The following is a 22,778-nucleotide window of genomic DNA, read 5'->3' as shown; positions in this document are numbered from 1 at the left end:
TCTCCATGATATGTGAAACTATGGAAATGTTGAATGCTATCTAAGGCAAAAATCTTATTTTCATGGTGAATATTTTTATCCCCAACCATCAAAATCAGAGATGATGATGATATTTAATTAGAAAATAGTAGAGGACTTCACAACTGAAGTAAAATGATTCCTTTTGAGCTGCTGGTGGTTTGGGTTAATCCTCTCTAGTGATAAATTAACTGCAGTAGAAGTATAAAAGTATGAAATATTTTGTGTGTTGAACATACATCTTGATGCATCCATTTTTAGGCTTTAAATATAAAATAAACCCCTATCCTTCTACATATGGAACCATGGTTCCCCTTCTGGAAAGTAACACATATTTCTTTAGCCAAACAAGTACCAGGATCAAGCCTGCCATTTATGCTTGGGAACATAAGCTTCCCTCAGGAAAGGGCAGCAATATTGACACCCCCCACACACAAATGCACTCACAAATACCCATTTATATATAGTATCCATACAGCCCACTCTCTTGGTCATAAGATGTTTTCTTCTATTCTTCACTCAAAAATTTCCCTCTGCTGCCCTAAAGAGATTATACAAATGGCATTCCAAATTCAGCATTGGTCTCAACATTCAAGATGTCATGATAATTTCTGTATCAGATCTCAATGTGTCCTCTGTTGCTCCAGAGATCTATGCATTAAAAAGGAAAGTAATTTACACCCACACCTACATACTCAATATACTGTAGGAAAAGTAGGACAATGAAAGTCAAATAAATTCTTCCATATATAAAAGCAAAATAGAAAACATTAATGAATTCTTACTTGGTAGATGTTATGGGGCACTTACAGTGTCCCTTGGAATATTTCTATATTTTGCCTGACTTATGCTTCCTGACTTATTTATTTACTTATTTATTATTGTTACCTTTTAAAATGCTGAAGCCAAAACCAAGACCACAAACAACAACATCATCATCATCAACATCATAGTATGGCTATGTCTAATATGTTAATAAGGACTATCTCCTCCCTCAGTGTTGAAATAACAGTCAGCCAGCAACATTCTTGTGGGAGTTTGGAGGAACAAAAAATTATTTCAAGTCTTGAAAAATTAATTTCTTTCAGCTCAGGCTGAAAGCTCATTTGTCAGTATAAATGAAACAGAGTCTTCTTCTATTTCATTCCAGTAACTTCTGCATGTCAATAATCACATCTTAAATTCCTTTGGAGACATGACTCTGTCGCCAAGCTACTTTTAGTTACCTGAATTATGAGATGTTCTGGTAGAGGTACAGCCTCAATCTTTCCTCCCTGCACCAATTTACTCAGTTTAAAGGATTTATTAGGAGCTACTTTAATAGAGTTGTGGCTTTAATGTCTTTTGATAGACACACCATTGATTTGGTTTTTGCCACAAAATTAAACTCTAATTGACCTTTATTATTGAAGAAATTCTCAGTTTTATATTTTCTCATTTGGAAATGAAGGTAAGATGTGTTTTACAGCAGTATGAACCACAAGATGTCTTAAATTATTGTATAATCTTACATGTCTGTTTAAAAATTTGACAATTATTTTATAGTTTTTCTTTATTTTAGGCGCTTATAAAATGCACCAATAGCAAACAAGAAATCTTATTTCACATCTTTACACCTAAAAGCCACCAGATAATCCCAGTCATCATCTGTCTTTCAAGATATCAAAGGCAATTAATGTACCGGAAGTTTCACCACTCCATAAAATAGGTCTGTATCATTCCAACCTCCAATATATTTTCTAACCTCCTTCTTCTGGCACAGAAGCCCAAGTATGTATTTAGAGTTTGTTTTCTTATATTATTTTAATGACCATATGCGTCAGCTTCAACTACGATTTTTTTTTCCCCCAGCAATAACTCCAAAGTTTCAGTGACTTGTATCAGCACATAGTGACTTTTAATTGTATGGATTCCATGGTGGGTTAGCAAAAGTGTTGCTTCATGTCTTCTTTTTTTTAAAAAAATACTTATTATTATTTATTTAGTTAGTTAGTTAGTTATCAGCGGGCACAACATCTTTGTATGTGGTGCTTCATGTCTTCTTTATCTTGGCATCTTTGTGGAGATTATGAACATGTTCTATTATGGGACATGCTTCATGGCATGAGATCTAGAAGAAAATGCACATGGGAAGAGAGAGAGAACAGAGACATGCTCAAGCCCTGTATTGGCTCTCAAGCTTCTGATGGCAACTGCAATGGTTAATTTGAATCATCAACTTGATTGGGTTAAGAGATGCCAATGATTAAGAGTCTGTGTTAAAGAGATGTGTCTAGAAATGATTGGCATGTGGAATAGGCAACTGGAGTGGAGACCCTCCCCAACGTGGGCAGCACCATCCAACAGGATGATGGCTTGAATGGAATAAAAGTTGGAAGAACAAGGAAGCAACAGCAAATTCAAGCTTAACTCTTCTTGAACTGGTTCTTGATTGCTGATGAAATGGTTTGAGGATGTCAGACTCTTGCTTCTTCACTCTTCCTCCAAAGTAGAGTCTGCCAGTGAGTGTTCAGGGAGTTTCCAGAAGCCATCAGTGTCAGATTAGGGTAGCACTGTTAATTCCTCTTGTTCTGGGGCTTCAGCCTCTTGGACTGTACAGCTACTGGTTCTTCCAGCTCTGCAGCCTGCAGATGTCCATGGTGGACTATCCAGCTTCTGGTTGTGTAAGCCAGCCTAATAAGTCTCCTTTTTATAATTATACTTCCTGTTGGTTCTGTACCTCTAGAGAACCCTGACTAACATAGCAACTGATGAGCTCGGCTTCTCCTCATGAGATATCAGTGAAGCAAGCATCAGATGGCCACACCTGTCACTGATTCTGTGGGACACATAACCCTACACAGAGGAGCAAATTATATGCCCATCCTTGAGAACATGGCTCATTGCTACATTATTCCATGATATTGTTGAATCAGATCATTGGAGAATAATATTTCATTGATTAACAAACTCTAGAATATATATTCATTCCCTTTGAAATAATTCAGCACCAAGTTATTTCTTAAAGCTTATATTGACAAACACAACAATTTATTTACCACACCTGCCACCCCAATAAACATGAGCATGTTAAAACTATTCCCAGAAATCATGGCTATAATAGAAGAAAAAACTAACAATATTCTCTTGAGACTCTTGTAGTCTTCTTTGGACTTATTCTTCACATATATATGAATATCAATAAATGGATGCATATTTTCATTAAAAAGAGACATATCAGGGATGAAGTGCCCACCAACAAAACAACACTAGTAAGAGTAGAGAGCAGGGTGTGAGCTGCACTGGTGGAATGAATCTGTTTTCACAAGATTTTACTAGAGAAATACAGTTTGCTTGACTGAAATCACATTGATTAAAAACTAAAGCACAAAATGTAGAATATGTTCTGTTATTATTTCCCATGCAAAAATGTAAACAGTCTTTCTAAGGAGGGAGCCAATGCTTTTTTGCTTTTTGCCTCACAAGTTGTCCAACAGGAGCAGATGCAGTGACTGGAACGCCATCTGACATCACCACAACTTGGAGGGGACAGTCCCACAGTCACAGTGACAGTGAAGAGTGTGTTGCTGTGAAAACAAACAAATAAACAAACTCTTTGTGCTCATAAGTGAAGCTGAAATTGCACCAGAGTCACAGTCGTGCTGTTAGACATCACACTGAGATGCCTGCCTTCCGGAACCATCTGAGATATTTCATAGCCATTAACAAGTTGACCTCACACAGCAAAATGAGCCTCATTCAAAAACCCGAGAGCAGTGCTAATATATATATATATATATATATATATATATATATATATATATATATATATATAATGTATATTCACAACAAGTATTGTATTTCTCTGACATATGCTTAAATCTTAAATTTAAAACTACAGGTTTTAGTTATACTGTGTCCATATTTAAACACACACACACACACACACACACACATCAGACCATGCTGAAACGTTAAAGCTATAAACATACTATTATCACTCAAATGTGCATGTTGTAATCTTTCTTCTCTTTCCATATAATTTTAAAAATTGACTTTAGTTGTTAAAATATGAAAGTTTTTACCCTGATTAATGATGCATTAATAAAGAACAAAATGCCTCATACACACTATAAAGTGCTGTTTGAAGCCATCCAGCACATGCTTACATGCTTATTTATAAAGTACCTCATCTTTTTGGTTCAGTCCCAGTTTCAGTTCTTCCACTTGAAATCTGAGTTTCTATGCTTCTGCCTCATTCTGATCCACTGGGCTGTTTGCAGGATTAAGTTCTGCCACCTTCACCTGGTACAGTCTTCTTAGTTTTTGATAAGCATGTTGAAGTTCCAACAGTTCCTTTTAAGAGAAAGCAGGGATCCATTATTTGTAATCTACTCTGATGAAGTCGGAAGAAAGACAAGTTCTTCCGACCAAGGAGAAAGTATTCCAGGAAAAAGTCAGATGGGTTACCTCCTCCATCTCAAACTCTATCTTGCTGCAATTAATGTCTCTTGTTGGGTCTGCACTGGGGATGAACACAGAGGTGCCCTACCATTAAGTCATAACCCTGCCCCACTTTTTTTTTTTAAACTGATAGTTATAAGAGCATATTTATTCTGTAAGAATGTACATAAGATTCTTGGAACAGAGTGGAAAATTCAGAAAAAGACACAAGAATATGTAGGCCATTTAGTCTAATCATTCTCATGAAACTTCAAAAATACACAAATTAAAATCCTTTACTACTATTTTGATCTACCAAATTAACAAAGATTTAGAAAAACAAAGGCATTCAGCCTTGGCAAGAGGTGGAGTGATCAGAACTCTCATTGGGTTGTAGTGGGCATGTAATTTAAATCATTCATGTGGCACCACAAGAACTTTAAGTTTTGAGACCAGATCTTGCTAAGTTGCCCAGCCTGGCCTTGAACTTGTGATCCTCCTATCTCAGCCTCCCAAGTCACTGGGATTACAAGCGGGCATCACTGTGCCCAGCTTGCAATTAATACTATGATTAGCATATAACTGTAAGTGGAAAATGCATTCCTTTGTGTCTAAAATGGCTAAAATAAAATGCAGCTCTTTATTCTGTTAAGTAAATGTCTCAATTCCCTCCTTATTCAGGAAATGTTTTAATGTATCTTTTCCAAAGAAGAAAATCACATACCCATAAGTGAAGAGTAAAATATAATAAAAATAAAAGCAAAAGAGCTCTTCAGCTACAATGTCAACAGAAGTCTTGGAAGTTATGAGGCTGTATGCTATTAACTGTGTTTCTGAGAGAGAAGCAGCTGCAATCCTACTGTCACCAGCCACCCCTCCAGAAACCAGGGAATCTGAGTCAGTGACCTGGAGAACATGGTAAAGAAGCAGATGAATCTATGATGGCACAGCTGCTTGACCAGTGTTGCCAAGATCAACACCAGGCACAACATACATTTATAGAATAGAGTAATTGGCCACAGATAATTAATAAGGGTTTCTACTTTTTGTGAAAATTCGCAGCATGACATTAACAATATTGTCATCGTGGAATACAGCTTTCTTAAAACTTTAAAGAAAAAAATCTGTACTTCCTCCTAATATTATAATACTGTAGGAAAACCCAATGATATTTCTTTGACTTTCTGAAAAACACTGTCATCATAATTAATATATAAAAATCACAAAGAATGGTATCAGTTTGAAATCTTCTTTCAATTACTTAGGAAAATTAGGTAGACAACTAGAAATTGAATTTTTCTTCATATCTTTTATGAATTGTCATCTTGATAATGATGAATCAGAAAATCAAAGTAAAAAAATTAAAAAAAGAGTATATAATACTGGAAAATGTTAGAAGAAAAATGCGGATACATTTTTAAAATCACCAAATAGTACAAGTTTTCCTAAGTATAATCCCAAGCCAAGAGATCATAAAATGATAAATGTAATCACAATTATACAATTTATGCACAGTAAATAAAACAGTATTTTGTACATGAGACCAAGTATCTTACTATACAAAGAATTGTATCAAGTTTATGAAAATTAACTGGATATAAAATGTGAAAAGACAAAATGTACAGAAAATAAAATAGAATATCTCCTAAACTTTGAAAGATATTCATCTTCATTCAACTAGGGGAATAATTATTACAATGTACATAACATTTTGACATGTCAAAAATACAGAAATGGAAATCAAGTTAGAGATGGGTAGGAGGGTCCTCAGGAAATGCAGGAGATGGCTATAAAAGGGCAACATCACATATCCTTAAAATGGAAATTCTCTCTGTTCTGACTTTCATTGTTTCAATATCTTGGTTGTACTATTATAAGACAATTTTGTAAGATGATAACATTTGAGGAAACTGGGTAAAGGCTGCACACTTCTCTTTGTATTATTTCTTACAAATATATATGAATCTGTAATCATCAAAAAATCAAAAGTCTAATTATGAGGATGTAGAAATAAAGGAACCCTTACATGCTGTTGGTAAGAATGCAAACTAGAACAGACATTATGGGAAAGGATATGTGATTCCTCAAAAAATTAAAAATAAGACAATGTATGGTCCAGCTTTCCCACTACTGGATATATATCTAAAGTAAATGAAATCAGTCAGTCAAAGAGATATCTGCACCCCCATGTGTGCTATAGCAGTATTTATAAGAGCCAAGACATAGAAACAAACTAAGTGTTCATCAACCAATTAATCGATAAAGAAAATTTGGTACATTTACATGATGGAATATATACATAATGGGAGACAATTCAGCCACAAAAAGAAACAAAATGTTGTCATTCATGACATGGACCAACCTGGAGACTGTATTAAGTACAATAAATGGTTGGAATGAGAATCACCACCTCTGGTGACCAATTCTGAGGAAGGGTTGCAGGAGAGAGGAGGAAACAGATCTAGCAGGGCGATTAGACGTGGCCCACACACTGGTCAGCTGGTCAGTAGCTGCACAGCAACACATTGGTCTGTGAAATCACTGCAGCATTTTACTGAATAGCATCACAGATCGCATTGGAAATGCAAACAGATCTCTCACTTCTCTTCAGAACACAATTTTCAAATGTCAAGTTTGAAAATTTTTATTTGTTAACAAAGAATCCTGGAATAGGGAACACTCTTCTATTATTTGTAGTGACAACGGGATCTTTCTTGATCTCTCAAACATAAAGTCCCTTTCTCCTTTCTTTCCTTCCCTCCTTCCCTTGATTATCCTCCTTTCCTCATTCTATCTTTTGTCCATTCAACAAATATTTCTGGCAATTGGCTAAGTGGTACTATATAAAATCAAGCTTCAGGCCACTTTGTAGAGACAAAGAAGCTAATAGTATTATGGAATATGGCAATGATTCATAGATAAGGGGACATGGGTTCTGAAATTTGGAAGTTAATTAAAGAGTATTGTGTGGGTTTGTGTCTGTGTCTTCTATTCTGTACCACTGGTCTACAAGTCTATTTTCATACCATTCTTGTTACTATAGCTCTGTTGTATAGTTTAAGGTCTGATATTGTGATAATTAGAGAAACACAAATCAAAACTGCTCTAGGATTTCATCTCACTCTAGTCAGAATAGCAGTTATCAAGAATACAAGCATTGGCGAGGATATGGAGAAAAAGGTACACTCATACATTGAAAGCAGTATGGAGATTCCTTAGGAAACTTGGAATGGAACCATCATTTGACCCAGCTATCCCACTCCTCAGTTATACCCAAAGGACTTAAAATCAGCATAGTATAGTGACGCAGCCACATCAATGTTCATAGCAGCTCAATTCACAATAGCTAAACTGTGGAACCAAACTAGATGACCTTCAACAGATTAATGAATAAAGAAAATGTGGTACATATACACAATGGAATATTACTCAGCATTAAAAGAGAATAAAATTATGGCATTTTCAGGTAAATGAATGAAGTTGAAGAATATCATGCTAAGCAAAGTAAGCCAAAAAAAAAAAAAAACAAAGTCCATATGTTTTCTCTGATAAGTGGATGCTGACCCACAATGGTGGGGGGGGCATGGGGAGAGTGGAGGAACTTAGATTGGGCAAATGGGAGGGAGGGAAGAAGAGGGGGCATAGGGGCAGGAAAGCTGGTGGAATGAGATGGACATCATCACCCTAGGTACATGTATGACTGCACACATGGTGCACCTCTCCATTGTGTACAACCAGAGAAATGGAAAGTTGTGTTCCATTTGTGTACAATGAATTGAAATGCACTATTATATCATGTATAACTAATTATACCCAATAAAATCTTTAAAAAATTATTATTTGAAGAGGAAAATCTGAAAGGAAGATGGTCCAAGCTAAAGCAGCAGCACACAGCAAGGCTGTGTCAATGGGAAGGTGCCTGGACTGCAGCAAGAGTGAGTGTGAGGGTGAGGGTATGAGCTTCAGAGTGTGCGTGAGTGTTGAGTGTGACCGCGTGGTGAGTTGTTACTGTGGGTATGTTACAGTGTTAATATGAGTTTGAGTGTTAAGAGGGTGTGGGTGTGATTTTGAGTTTGAAGGTATAAGTGGAAGATTGTGTGGGTGTGCTTCTGAGTGTGAGAGTGCATGTGTGTGCGCGCACATGCACGTGAGTCTCTGTACTTTGGCGTGGTACACATGACCATGAGCCTATTTTTTAAGAGAGTACTCATATGTAGTAGGAAAAAAAATAACGCACAATTAAAAGATTCCACATACTCACGTCTTAAGAGACCCCTTAGCATAAAAAAACAATCAGTACGGAAATCTATCAGTTCTAGCTACATAGAAGTACTGTGTTAACATATGAATGATCACAAATTTAAACTCTGAAGTTTATCACAGGTTTTCAGATTTCATTTCAGTCTTGTCAGAATGGCAATCATCAAGAATACAGGCAACAATACATGTTAGCAAGGATGTGGTGAAAAAGTTACGTTCATACATTGCTGGTAGGACTGCAAACTGGTTCATGCACTGTGGAAAGCAGTATAGAAATTCCTCAGAAAATTGAGAATGGAACCACCATTTGACCCAGCTATCACACTCCTTGGTTTATACCCAAAGGACTTAAAATCAGGATACTATAGTGACACAGCCACGTCAATGTTTATAGCAGTTCAATTCACAATACCTAAACTATGAAACCAACCTAGGTATCCCTCAATAGATAAATGGATAAAGAAAATGCAGGATATTTACTCAATGGAATATTACTCAGCTTTAAAGAAGAGTGAAATTATGGCATTTGCCAGTAAAGGGTTGGAGTTATAGAATATCATACTAAGCAAAATAAGCCAATCCCACAAAACCAAAGGCCAAATATTTTCTCAAATATGCAGGTGCTAATTCACAATAAGACAGGGGGTATTAGGGAAGAATTGCATTACCTCAGATTAGGTAGGGGAAAATGATGGGAAGGGGAGGGGATGTGGGGATAGGAGAGACAGTCGAATGAAACACACATTATTACTGTATGTATATATGTGACTACGTGACCAATATGACTCTGCAACATGTACACTCATAAAATGAGAAATTATATCCCATCTATGTATGATACATCAAAGTGCATAAATGAATTCTACTGTCATGTATAACTAATTAAAACAAATAAATAATTTAAAAAATATATCACAGGTTTTCAGATTGTGGAAATAGAGTCAGAAATAAGAGTATGTACTAGAACAAGGACATTCTCTTATGAATATCCCAACATAATGACTTATTGACTTAATTATCATCCTACTTTAAAATATCACTTAACTCTCTACTATAACCATGTGCTTCTGGTATTACAAATTGAAATGAGGGGGAGAAATGGGGAAATGTACAGGAAATGCTTTTGATAAATTTGCTGGGGAGTAGTGACTCATGATGTGTGTGTGAGACAAGGAGGGAGAGGTGGAAGAGGTTGCCCTTGGGGATGAAGCATGGATCTAGACAGGTGTCAATAATGCTTTGCACCAGTGGAGCTTTGAAGAGCAGCTAGACTGGGCAGGCTGTGCTAGGTCAGAGTAGGTGCAGCTCTAATCTCACCATCTTCCCCCCTGGGGAGATTTAAGACATCTGTGATGGGGAAGATTTTTTTCTAGTATATCATATGTGAACAAGGAATAGTGCCCATATCTAAGGGACCTTGTGGTATGTAAATGTGTGAATTTTTAGATGATTGGCAGAGTACCCAGTACAGAATAGCATATGCATAGTGCTTTCTGCAGATATATTTCTTTTTCTATGTACCTAGTTATTGTTCTCATTACCAAATAATGAACTATGCTCACTGTGTTCTTATCATTGGCAATACCCTTCTTTAGTAGGGGTCATAGAGAAACTTATTTAATGGAGATTCGATTTGCATGTTCTTTGTTGAGTGAACAGGATTTCATTCTGTGACTGTCTTTTCACCATTCCCAGAGTGCATGTACTGTACCAATAGGAAAGAAACAAATTTTCTCCCACCAACCTCCAACAAGTCAACTGAAAACACATCTCAGTCTATACATCATTCAGGTATACTGCTAGATGCTGGTGCCCACTGTGAACCAAGTATCTCTGTTCCTACCATCACAGATTAAGCTGAAGATGCAGACAACTGAGCAAGCAAAAGGCGGAGTGTGGAGAGATCCAGGTGGGTGTGATAGGTGCACATCTAAAGGAAACACAAGTCAGACATGAATGGCACGGGGAGACAAACATCGTATCTCAGAACTTGCATCTTAGAAACAGAAAGCTCCTTTAATTCCATGCTCCATTCAATCTGAAGCACATGTTTTTTTTTGTTTTTTTGTTTGTTTGTTTGTTTGTTTGTTTCGTTTTGTTTTGTTTTAATGATCTTTAGAAAGTTGAACAAAGAAAGCTCAGGAAACAATTTAGACAAATTTTATCAAATCATAGAGAAATAAGTACACTTAGTGTTACATAAATTATTTCAGAGAATACCCAAATTTCTTTCTTTCTTTTTATTTATTTTGTGTGTGTGTGTGGTGCTGGGGATTGAAACCAGAGCCTTGTGGATGTGAGGCAAGCACTCTACCAACTAAGATATATCCACAGTCCAGAGAATACCCAAATTTCTAAAAGTTCTATTTAAAATACACATAATAATCATATTTTAAATATCCATAGGCATAGATTTATATACTGATGTAAAATACTCATCAATTTATGTTCATATATATGCTCAGCACAGGTGGATGAACACTGTGGGAATGTAAGTTGTCATGAACACTTTAGGAGCAGTTTGGTGGCATTCATCACATCTGAAAAACAGCTCTGTTAATGTGAAACATCGCTTGGACATATGGATTACATGCTTCACACAAAATTTTTAATATGGCATAGTTTATAAATTGAGGAAATACAGATTAATCAATAAGGAATTGATAAATAAACACAGTGTTTCCTGTAATACAGTACATGTATTAGGTTTGTATTTATCAATATTCAAACGTCTATAAAATAAGTATAGTATAAAAAGTTGCAGAATTATACAGTACAATGTCAGTCATTTTAAATGTATATAAGCTAATAATACATTGTTGATTACATTAAGGTGTGATCTGAGAGTAAAAATACACATAAAAAAGATATTCACCAGCATATCCCTTCATTAGAGGAAAGGAGGGGGGATGAAAGGAAGGTGGGTCTTTTGCTACAGCTGTGTGAGTCGTTCTTAAAAATATCAAAAGGTCTGTGATATCTGTCATTAAACTTACATCTTGGTGGTGAATACACATATGTCCATTTTGAAATTTTCTGCATTCCTAAAGTCTTTGAAATATTTAATTTTAAAAAGGAAACTAAATTCAACCCAAAATAAAGTTTTAAAGGTTTCCTCAAAGCTGTTTTCTACCTTCTGCTAGCAGGAAGCTGTGACTTAGATCCTTGTGTGACTCCTCATTTTATATCAATCCCACATCTAACACTGGAAAAACCCTGTGACACTCTTCTCAAAGTGCCTGCAAGAGGAAAAAATAGCACTTGTAGAACATGTTCTCTGCCTCTTCCTCCATCCTCAGAGCCTCCCTCTTTCTAAGGTACCATGTTCTATAGACTAGGCCACACAGAAGGGGGTTCAACCCTAGCCTTCCCCTTTTCTTCTTCCCATTCCTTCCTCCACACCAAAGGTAAATCACAGCAGATGATGTTCAAACAGTCAGACCAGTTGTATCACCAGTGTGATGCCCCCCCGCCCCCCGCACTACTTAAGAGACTCATGGACTCTACACACTCTGGGGCTGACCCCTTTCCAGGACCTTCTGTCCCTTTCCCTGGACACAGTCCTTATGCAGTTCCAGCCTTGGGCATTGGCAACTACACTTCCTTCTGCTTTACCCTGAAAAAAACCACAAGGCCCCATCACACATTTTCTGTTTCATTTAGTACTCTTCCTTAAGCCCTTCCCTCACTGGGTGTCTACATAAAAAAAAAAATAGGGTAAACACAAAGACAAACAATTAATCATTAGTTAGATAAAGAACTTTTCGTACCCATTATCTCTCTTGTCTATCATATTACTTATTTAATTTTCTGTCTGTATTCCATTCACTATCATGTTATCTGATGTGTTCATTGGGTTGATTTTTTTTTTTGACTCCGCCACCCTACAACCTACTATGATGTATATGTCAAGGAATAGGGACAAGTTCTGTCTTTTTCACTGCTTATAATATAATGATAAAATGCTAACTGACTAACAAGCCAACTGAATGAATGAATGAGCAAGGAAGAGCTGGAGCTAGCCAGGCTTCAAGTGTCAGAGGGAGCCTGCGACTGAAGGTGATCAGCAGAGCCACGGGGAGGAAGCACAGGAGGTATTCTTCAGTCAAAGCACTTTTAGATCTGGATTAAAGTAAAACAGGCAGGTAAGACGCAAGACCAGATGCAGCAAAGAATACCTAAGGCATGTTAAGAAAAAAATGACTACAAAGTTGTTACGAAAGAAATAATCAGGAGAGACTGGCATTCTGGAAAACTTTCCAGTTATAGCTGAGGTTTAAAATCACCATTGGCCCCATGTTCAGATTCTGCCCTGCTGGGTGGAAGGTGACACAGGAATCATTAACTATTAAAAACTCCCCAGATGACACTACCTTTACAGCCAAAGTTGTATACCTAAATGAAGAGAAATGGAAGGAGCAGGGATAGCCATATGGGTTCCAGTCAGAGCTTACTGAGAAAACCCCAGAACCCACAGAACTTGCTGTCAATGTATTTCTTGCTTGGATGGGCATAAGGATAGTGGCTGATAAGTATTTACTTCTACAGGAATGAAACATGATCTAAGTGTTTGGGACTCTATTCTATGCAGTGGAATCCAAATGAGAAGTCCAAACTCCTTTCCCTAGCAATTCTGGATTACTTAAATGTCTATCATTAACAATTATTTCCTTTTAGTCAGAGAACTAAATTAAGGAGAAAATAAAAAGAAAAAAAAATCAAGATTTCCTCCCCGGCAAAAATAAAAGGCTTTACATCAATGCCAAATGTACCTTGAAACATTACAGGGAAAATTGTAGGCCTTGCTCAACCAGATTTTATTTATTTTTACCTCATAATTATGTATTTGTTTTTGTACATGTACATCCTGAGTATATCCCATACAAATCACATATGGAAAGATAAATTATGTAGGTCAAATAGAAATCATGATTGTACATTTCTCTTCTTTTAAAAGCTTGCATTAATCACCAATCACATCTACAAATGAAGCTCTGTAATAGTAAGCAATACATTTTAATAGGTTATAAACTATATTCTGATTCTGTGATATTTAAAGTTTTCTAAATAATTGAAAATAAAACTGTTGATCTTACAGTTAAACCATCATAACAAATATAATTTAGTATCTAGGCAGTATTCTGTCTCTAGAGTGCAAGTATTAAGTTAAAACATCAATGATCACTCACCAAAATTGTACCTGGAATCACAAGCTCCTTTTCTATTTTTCAGGCCCCCCTGGGTGAAGAAAGTCAGAGAAGTGACTCACATCAGTGGGGGGAGCATTCCTCCTACATGGTTTTCCCTAGAGCCAGGAGCACTTAACTCAATAATGCTTTATAACAAAGTCGCAAGCATTCTCTCTGCCCACTCTCAATGCCCTGTAACTGCACAGAGCTACATATGTTCCGAAAAACCATGTTGTTGTTCAAAACGCTTTCATCTGATAAATCAGTCTTTTATAAGTTTCTACTCAGAGTAAACTCTCCGAATGAATGAATGAAGCTATTGTTTATGCTCATAATTCTAGAGAATAAATCATTTAAATGAAATAAATGGACCTGTGTATTGTGTTTTACGGAAGCAATATCCAAACAATTTCTCCTTGCATTCCTGTCTGAAAAAGAGCAGAATGGCCAGAGGGGACAACAGGAAAGTGAGAAAGGCAAACAGCAATGACGCCAGGTGGAGTGTCCTAAACTTGACAGGAAGCTGTCCAGAGGCCAAGATGAAGGCACACAAAGGAAGGAAAAGTCACTGAGGAGGAAAATCAATATTACTCACAGCAAAAATATATTAATAAAATATGGATAGAGAAATGGTAAGGAAGACATTCTTGAACATTTCTGAAGGAGGATTCAAATGTCAGTGATGTTTTCAGGGGAGAGCAAGATTTACTGAGACGTATCAAAGTATATTTCACAACAAGAAAACTATTCTAGGAAAATTCAAGGATTCATTCAAAGCAATTGTGTTCAGAAGTGTTCACTCAGCTTTACTTCTAATAATAAATATTTGAAGTAGCCTATATGATTAGGCCCATATTAAAGAAATTAGTCCTTAGTGGAATAATACGTCTTTAAAATATACGAGGAGCATTTTGATGACAAGAGGAACTTTTCCTCCTCCCTGATTCCTCTCCTCTAGATGTCTCCCACTCGGGAACAGTGAGAGCAGTCTAGTGAGCGGGGTACTGATGGAAGAGCAGTCTGGAGAGAAGGCAGGGACACATACCACCTGCCCTCTGTGGCCTCGCGCCCCACACAGCCAGCTGAGGGAATGCAGAGTATTGGAACAGGAGCAGAGGCTGAGACCTGTAACTATGGGTCTAGAATCCATGACCACTGGCATGATGAACTAACTGCTAGCAGCGTCCAACAACAATTTGAAGGTGCTCTGTGATATCCCTCGATTTTAACCAGAAATGAAGAAGAGCAGAACATGTTCAAGGCAGGAGTATGGAAAAAAATTTCACTGCTATCTTTCCACTTACAATTTGTTCTGTTAACCAAACATTTGAAAATGTAGACAATGTGTTCCCTATGGGGTTTAGTAGAAGGTGATTTGCATTTTACTTTGTAGTTAATCTTCATTTTTAAAGCATTATAGGAGGAAAACAGTCCAAGATATTTTGGGCCAAGGATACCAGTCTTTTCAAGAGCACCAATAATTTCAACTGATCCAGACATGCACAGAAGCATAAAAACTGAAGAATGTATGTTTTATCTGACACATACACATTTACTAGTCAAGTGTGAAAGAATACTTTCAGAGGAATGAAATAAGAGAATATGGATTTCCAAGAATTAAACAATGCTGGGCACTAAAGGTGAAGAGTCAGCAAGCACAGTATGTGGCTAAAGAACACAGATAAAAGCAGGTGAGGGCAGAAGTTTGACCAAGAAGAATAAGTACAGCATTGAATAATGCAGGACAACTTGCCGGAGCATCATCCAAGGCCTTACTACCAAGAGCTCCATGGAATGGAGCACTGAACTTGTGGAATTAATTATCTTTTGACACATACCTACAAACATGTCCTAGTAACACACTCAACAAGTCCCAAAGCAACCTGATTTTAATCTTTCCATGAATAACCTTATAATCTCAAAGACAGCATGATAGAATGATTCTTCCACATAAATAATGCTGGAATTTGTTGGTGGATATTGGCATTTAGTTCGAAAATATCTTCAATGACATAATTATGAAAAAAATGAACAACAAATAAAGAACGATAAGTTTACATTAGAAAAAAATTACACTTAATTGTATGATTGATTGGAGTGCCGTCTTTCTCATGTATTATATTTTCAAGTTTGTGTATGTTGCATTGGAGTACTTCCTAACAGTACCCCTTCCATTCTTAAAAGTTTCTTAGTTTAGATGATAAGGAATATCTTCCTTTAATCATAAGTCACATCCAAATATCATCTACTCTATCAGCTTTAGTCTTCCCTTCCTTCCATCAAGTAATCTCTACTTTCCTCATGGCTTTTCCATGCTTCTTCTACTTGTGATTTGAATACTCACCTTTGTCCTTGTGCTGTTTGACCTCCGGCACGTTTGCTCTCCAATCTGTTCCTCCCCTGTCCTCACTCATAGTGGAAGGAACCCATTTCCCAGGCCCCTTGCCAGCTGACTGCTAAAACTTTTCAGGCAGTGGCAGAACCTGGCAGAAGACTGGACGGCAGTACTGGGAGAGATGCCGAGTTCTGCTTTGCTAACCAAAGCTGCATCTGTCTGACAATTTTCCATCTACTGTGGCTCTAAGAAGAACACACCAGCAGGAGTTCTCATTGCTCCAGCTACCAGGTCTCGGACACTGTCCATGCTGTAGGGTGGGGTCTTTCCATTCTAGATGTTAATCTACCCTATTGCTACTAATCTACAGGTTACCCCGAAGCCATCTATTTCTTAGCTTCTGAGTTCTTCAAATTACTTGTATTAAGTCCCTGCTGATTGTAGACATGATGTGTTTTCTATTTACTTGACCAGTCCTAATGGATATACTGAGTTTTAAGAAGAAAGAAGTTTCCTCGTGTTCATATTTGTATCTCTTTTCACACCTACAAATATACTACATATCAAACTAAGTATATCAAATTGAAAATATGAATTGACATAGAAAAGATTAAAAATAGTTTCTTTCTATTGTATTGAATTTAAGCCTTCCAAAAATTTTTGTGTTACCTGTTGGTAAATAAATAATAATCTCCAAAACTTTACTGTTCCATACAATACCAGCGTATCATCATATTTGACCAAGTATTTCTTTGAGAAACTAGATGAGAGATCACAAGTACACAAATTGAGTGGTTATTTGGACCTTCATTTTTGGTTGAAACAAATAAATTTAGGTATAAGACAACAAGGCTAACTCAGTTTTTTTTATGTTTATGTATTCTGCCTATTTTTATGTTTAGGTAATTAGAATATGTATCCTTTTTATAGTCTTTATAAGGTTTGAAAATTTGTTATTCAAATATTGCTGCAATTCTTCACTGGGTTCTAAAATGATTATCAAATAATGTTCATTAGCTACTCCTATGAAAACACTATTTTCAGGAAAGAAGTATATAAGGGAAAAGGATACATATTCTAATTACCTAAACATATCAAACAAAGCAAATAAAGTAACAAAAATGGAAACTGTTTTCTAGTCATCCACATAAAATCATAATATAATCACCAAGTTCCATTTTAAAAAGCAAAATATTTTAAAGTATACTAGAAACTAAAAATTACAATGTGCCTGGATATGTCCCTGCATAGAGAATTAAAGAACACCTGCAGTCTTTAAGAAGGGCATGCACTCTGAATGAGTGTGCTTTTCTCAGGTTTGCTACGGTTATATCTTCTTTGGATTTTCTTGATTGACTACATTGATTAGGATATAAAGAGCTCCAGGCCAAGGGGCCTTTGTCTGTTGTGTCCACTGAAGAACTCCAATACTCAGAACAGCTACCCCATAGCAGGCCTTAGGCTAATCCTTGAATAAATGAATGAACATATTTAAGATCACTGTATCATTCTTTATTCAGCAGGAAGCTCTTAATTTCCTAAGAAGAAAGGGACAAGGAATTAGGTGCCTATAAAATGTTTATATTCTGGAGGAAAGAATTTGACCCTGGATCTCCACAATTGGAGACCACTACAGAACTTCCAGCAAGGATCCTATCTCTCTACCAGGTCAAGAAGGCAAGGGAGAGCAGATACACTGGTAACAGATATCTACATAGTCACTGTTTCAGGTGCTCTGGATGAACCGGAGAGGTCACCACACTCTGGGATGAAGTGCTCACTTAGCTGTCGGGCTCCTATGCAGATGCCAGTGGGAGCAGAAGGGAAGATCCACAGGATAAAGGCTTCTGCCTCACTCTGCCTTCAAAGCCTCAGAAAAGTATTTGTAGTTGATAAAACATAACCAGTATTCCGACCTCATGCAGCTCATAAACTGTCCCCACTCCTCAATGGAGCTCAGAACTCCTTCTCAGGACATCCAGCCTCTAAATAATTCAGCTGCACACAGTATTGGCTGGCTGGGTTTTCATTTGTCCTTTCTTCTCTCTGTCTTAAGCCTTTGTTTCATACTAGTAAATGGACTTTTGGTCTCTATAAATAATGCAACCACATACAAAGTCTGCAGCTCAGATCCTTTATGCAGAGTCTTATATGTTAGTTTTTGGTTTTGCTTTTGTTTTGTCATTCCTACATAGTTTTCCATCATAAAAACACATCACAACTGGTTTAACCACATTATTGTTTATGAATTGTGTACTGCTGTTAGATTTTGACTATTAAGAAAAATGCTACTAACTTCCATGATTTTTGAAATAATCACTTGAGGAGTAATTACTTTTCTAACACAGATATTTAAAATAATGATATTAATGTCCATTTTATTTTTTATTGATTTTATTTTATTAAATACACAATAGTATAATGCATTACAATTCTTATTACACATATATACCACGATTTTTCATATCTCTGTTTGTATATATAGTATGTTGACACCCAATTAGAGTCTTCATACATGTACTTTGGATAATGATGTCCATCACATTCCACCATCCTTGCTAATCCCCTGCCTCCTCCCTTTTCCTCCCACCACTCTTCCCTGTCTAGAATTCATCTAATCCTCCCATGCTCCCCTTCCCTACCACACTATGAGTCAGCCTCCTTATATCAGAGAAAACATTTGGCATTTGTTTGCAGCCAATATGAAAAGCACTATGGAGATTCCTTGGAAATCTGGGAATGGAACCACCATTTGACCCAGCTATCCCTCTCCTAAGACTATACCCAAAGGACTTAAAAACAACATACTACAGGGACACAGCCACATCAATGTTTATAGAAGCTCAGTTCACAATAGCTAAACTGTGGCACCAACCTAGATGCCTTTCAGTGGATGAAAAGATTTAAAAAAATGTGGCATATATACACAATGGAATTTTACTCAGCATTAAAAGAGAATAAAATCATGGCATTTGCAGGTAAATGTATGGCATTACAGAAGATAATGCTAAGTTAAGTCAGCCAATGCCCCCCCCCAAAATGCCAAATTAATGTCTATTTTATAGGTGATATTGTATAAATATTTGTGATTATATTTTGCTGTATTATGGCCCATATTAATTCTAATTGGAAAAATTATTGAAATTTTATTTTGTAAAGGATCTAGGATTATGTGCTTATGGTTGTTCCTTTTTTACCCAAATGTTTAATTCTTAGTATAAACATTTTGTACAATATATATCAATATACTTTAACACCTATATCCCTGATTTTATTCCTCTTTCTTTCATTTCCATGTTTCTGATCTTCATTAATTTTATCTTAGATAAGAAATAATAGTTATTTTTAGAATAGTTTAACACTTAGCATTTACATTTTTTAATGTCTAGCATGATTAATCTTTTGTTAGAAACAACATCATTATCTCTCTAGACAATATGCAGAAAGGATATGAGTAATCATTAGGCTAATGTCACATTAAAAGAAGTTTCTAAAGAATTTATTAATCACTAGAAAAGGTTACCATCTCCCTGATTATGCAATAGGTGATCTGGTGCCCAGGGCACATTGAAAAAGAATAGGATAATAACAAACGTATTAGTAGAAGCAAACATTTATCAAACATTTAATTATGTGGTGGTATTGTATTTGCACTTCCTAGTTTGACTCTAGGGCTTGAACTGTTAATGTATGTTGTGCTTTGGGGTGTGGACTAGCTCAGTGTTGTCTAGGGGAAGGAGACGAACCAGCTAGACATCTTGGCTCTGCAGCCCTGATCCCTTTGTGCCTGTGCCTGCGAAGTCATAGCTCTCAGGACATCTATATAGGGTGGTCTTGACAAAACAAAGACCGGCAGATTACAAGACAGCTGGCTTTCACCACAATCCACAGGACAGGATGCCTTTCAATGCTCATGTTTAATTTTACATTCTTTCAAAGAATTTTCCTGCACTATATTTTAACCTAAATTAATCATATCTTTCTGTATTTTAATCTAAGTTAATCATAATTTCCAAAGAGCCATAACTAATTATAACAAGGTCAAAAGAAAACATATTACCTTAATTCACTGGTTTATGTGAAATCAAATCATAATTCTGCTTTTCAAAAAGCTACTAATTAAGGAGGTAATATCATAAAAAGTGTCTTAAATACTCTCACATCCACATAAATTTGGCCCTTAATATGATGATAAAATATATTTTAAACCTATCAAAATTAATAAATATTACTTAAATGAAAAGAATGTTCAATTCTATATGAAATCAAATTAAGAGTAAATTGATAAACCCTAAGTAGAAGAGTAGAAAATTGAATTTTGCAGTAGACTAAATGAATAATAGAAAATGATAGAGGAGCACTTTTAGTGGTATAGAAGAAATGTTTTGCTATTAGGAGATTATTCACATAATTGAACCCATAAATTGCTAAATGGAAGGAGAAAATGGCCCTAAGTCATTCAAATATAAACCTAAGAATATTTCAAAAAATGTAAAGTACATTTCAAAAAATAAAAGCTGAGTGAATCCCCATGAGGAGGGAATTTCACACAGGCAGAGTCTGGGACATCGTTGTTACTGTCATCACGGCAACCTTTCCTGGTACACATATAAATCCAGGAAGAAAAAAAAAACAGCGATGCCTATTGTATTCTGTTTTTAGTGCTGCTACCTAAATTTTGACCAAAACAACATTTTGAAATACTGAAAAACTACAAGTAACTAAAAATGTAGGGACAGAATCATCACTCTTTATACACAAGAATAAACAGTTTACCCACAAAATTATAAATGGAAAATTTATGAGAAATCCCAGGATTAATCTGGAAATATATATCTATCTAATTGTCTGTCTATCTATCTATCTATCTATCAATATGTATATATACATATATATATATATATCAATATATATATATATATGTATATATATATATATATACATATATATATATATCAATATATATATATATATATATATATATATATCAACAGAATTTCCGCTAGTCCAGAATCAACATATAGGAACTATAATTGAAAGATCCAATCAATATTAGCAAAAACACTATAAAATATCTAAGAATAAACTGAACAGAAAATACATATAGTGTATATAAAGGAAAATTTTCTAACAGAATGCAAAGATTAGAAAAGTGAATAAGCACTCCCTTTGATATATGCAGTGATTTGTGATGTATAAAGCTAATCTCTAAATTCATTCACAAATTAAATATCAGACAAATCAAATGGATCATAATGGGATTTTCTTTTGCAACATAGAACAATAATGTGGAAAGCCTTCTGCAAGTAAGGATGTAAGGAAGGAGCCAGGAATATTTTGAAAAAGAAATATACTGCTTTCTTCACTCTGTGAATTAAAATATTTAACACAAAAATATTTAAAACCAGGGACACCATGAAAAAAACAGATGATTTTTAAAACAAAGAAACCCCAAAATATATTAAGGAATTAGGAGGATTTATAAGTCAAGTATTCATTTCTAATGAAAATAAATTGATTCAATTTTAGAGACAAAGTTGACAACATGATAAAATGAATTACAATGTGACCAACATTTTACCTGGTGATTGACCCAAATCGAAAATCAGAAAAATGCAATGATAATATAAATATCATTTACTTTCTAGGATTTCTTTTAATACTTTATTTCTAAAACTTTATAATGTATTCATTAAGAATATTTCATACAATTTTCCAGTCTATGTCTTTTCATTGATGAGTTTAGGCCATTTATATCCAAAGTTATTATTGAGATATGATTTGTATTCCCAGTCATTTTGGTTATTTCTGATTTTCCATTTGAATTAGTTTCTCTATTGGTTGACTTTTTCTTTAGTGTAGTTCTTCCTTTTGCTTGTTTTCATTTTTATTTTTCATTTCTTAATTATATTTTATTTCTATGTCCAGTATTAGATATGCTCTTAAAAATGATAGGCTTATTTGTTATTAATTATGTTGACTTTATAAGAATAACACTAAAGGAGCTCTCACCATCTAACAAGAAATTAGACAAAAATGCAATACTAAGACAGTCCATCACAAATCTTCTCAGGCTGTTTAAAAGATTTAAGATCCCATGCAGAGTACAGCAATATGCAAATCAATAAACTCACTCAATGGTTTGAGTGTATCACCAGTAGAGTACCTGCAAATTAAATCTCACAAAAAGGAACATAAGAGATTTGCTGCCTCTACATGTCATCCTTCCTAAATGAATACATTTCCTGATTAAAGATTTCATTAATGTTCTAAATGAAATGGAAAGTATTCTTTTCCTTTACTATTGCTGATACTCAGAAATTAACTGTAGACTTGCATTATTTATTAAGGAGCTAACAAAGTCACACAAAATAGAAAGCACTTTAAGAAACAGGGGCATAATTGGACATGGCAGTACTTTTTAATTAAATTTGAAAAGAATCATCAAATAAGTATCCATTTGTTATTAAAGTTCAGTTAAACTTATAGTAATATATTATGTTATTCATCCTATTATCTCTTTATGCCCATTTCTGAAACCAAATATCAATTTA

At 35.5% G+C, this 22,778-nt stretch overlaps 1 pseudogene across 1 annotated transcript in view; it reads right to left on the bottom strand.

The window, feature by feature from the left end:
- Window positions 1-609: 609 nt before the first annotated feature.
- LOC308640351 (coiled-coil domain-containing protein 102B-like) overlaps window positions 610-22,778 on the bottom strand; it is a 184,343-nt pseudogene continuing 162,174 nt past the window's right edge. Inside the window, exons 7-8 of the transcript XR_014024295.1 lie at window positions 4,186-4,353; window positions 610-669 (exon numbers count right to left, since the gene is read on the bottom strand). The product of XR_014024295.1 is annotated as a coiled-coil domain-containing protein 102B-like (transcript). The remainder of the gene's footprint in view (window positions 670-4,185; window positions 4,354-22,778) is intronic.

This window comes from Spermophilus citellus, assembly GCF_964194105.1.
Source record: "Spermophilus citellus genome assembly, contig: SCAFFOLD_113, whole genome shotgun sequence".
In the NCBI taxonomy this organism is placed as follows: Eukaryota; Metazoa; Chordata; class Mammalia; order Rodentia; family Sciuridae; genus Spermophilus; species Spermophilus citellus.
Note: the sequence above shows the minus strand (reverse complement) of the source record. Positions and strands in the feature narration are given on the sequence as shown.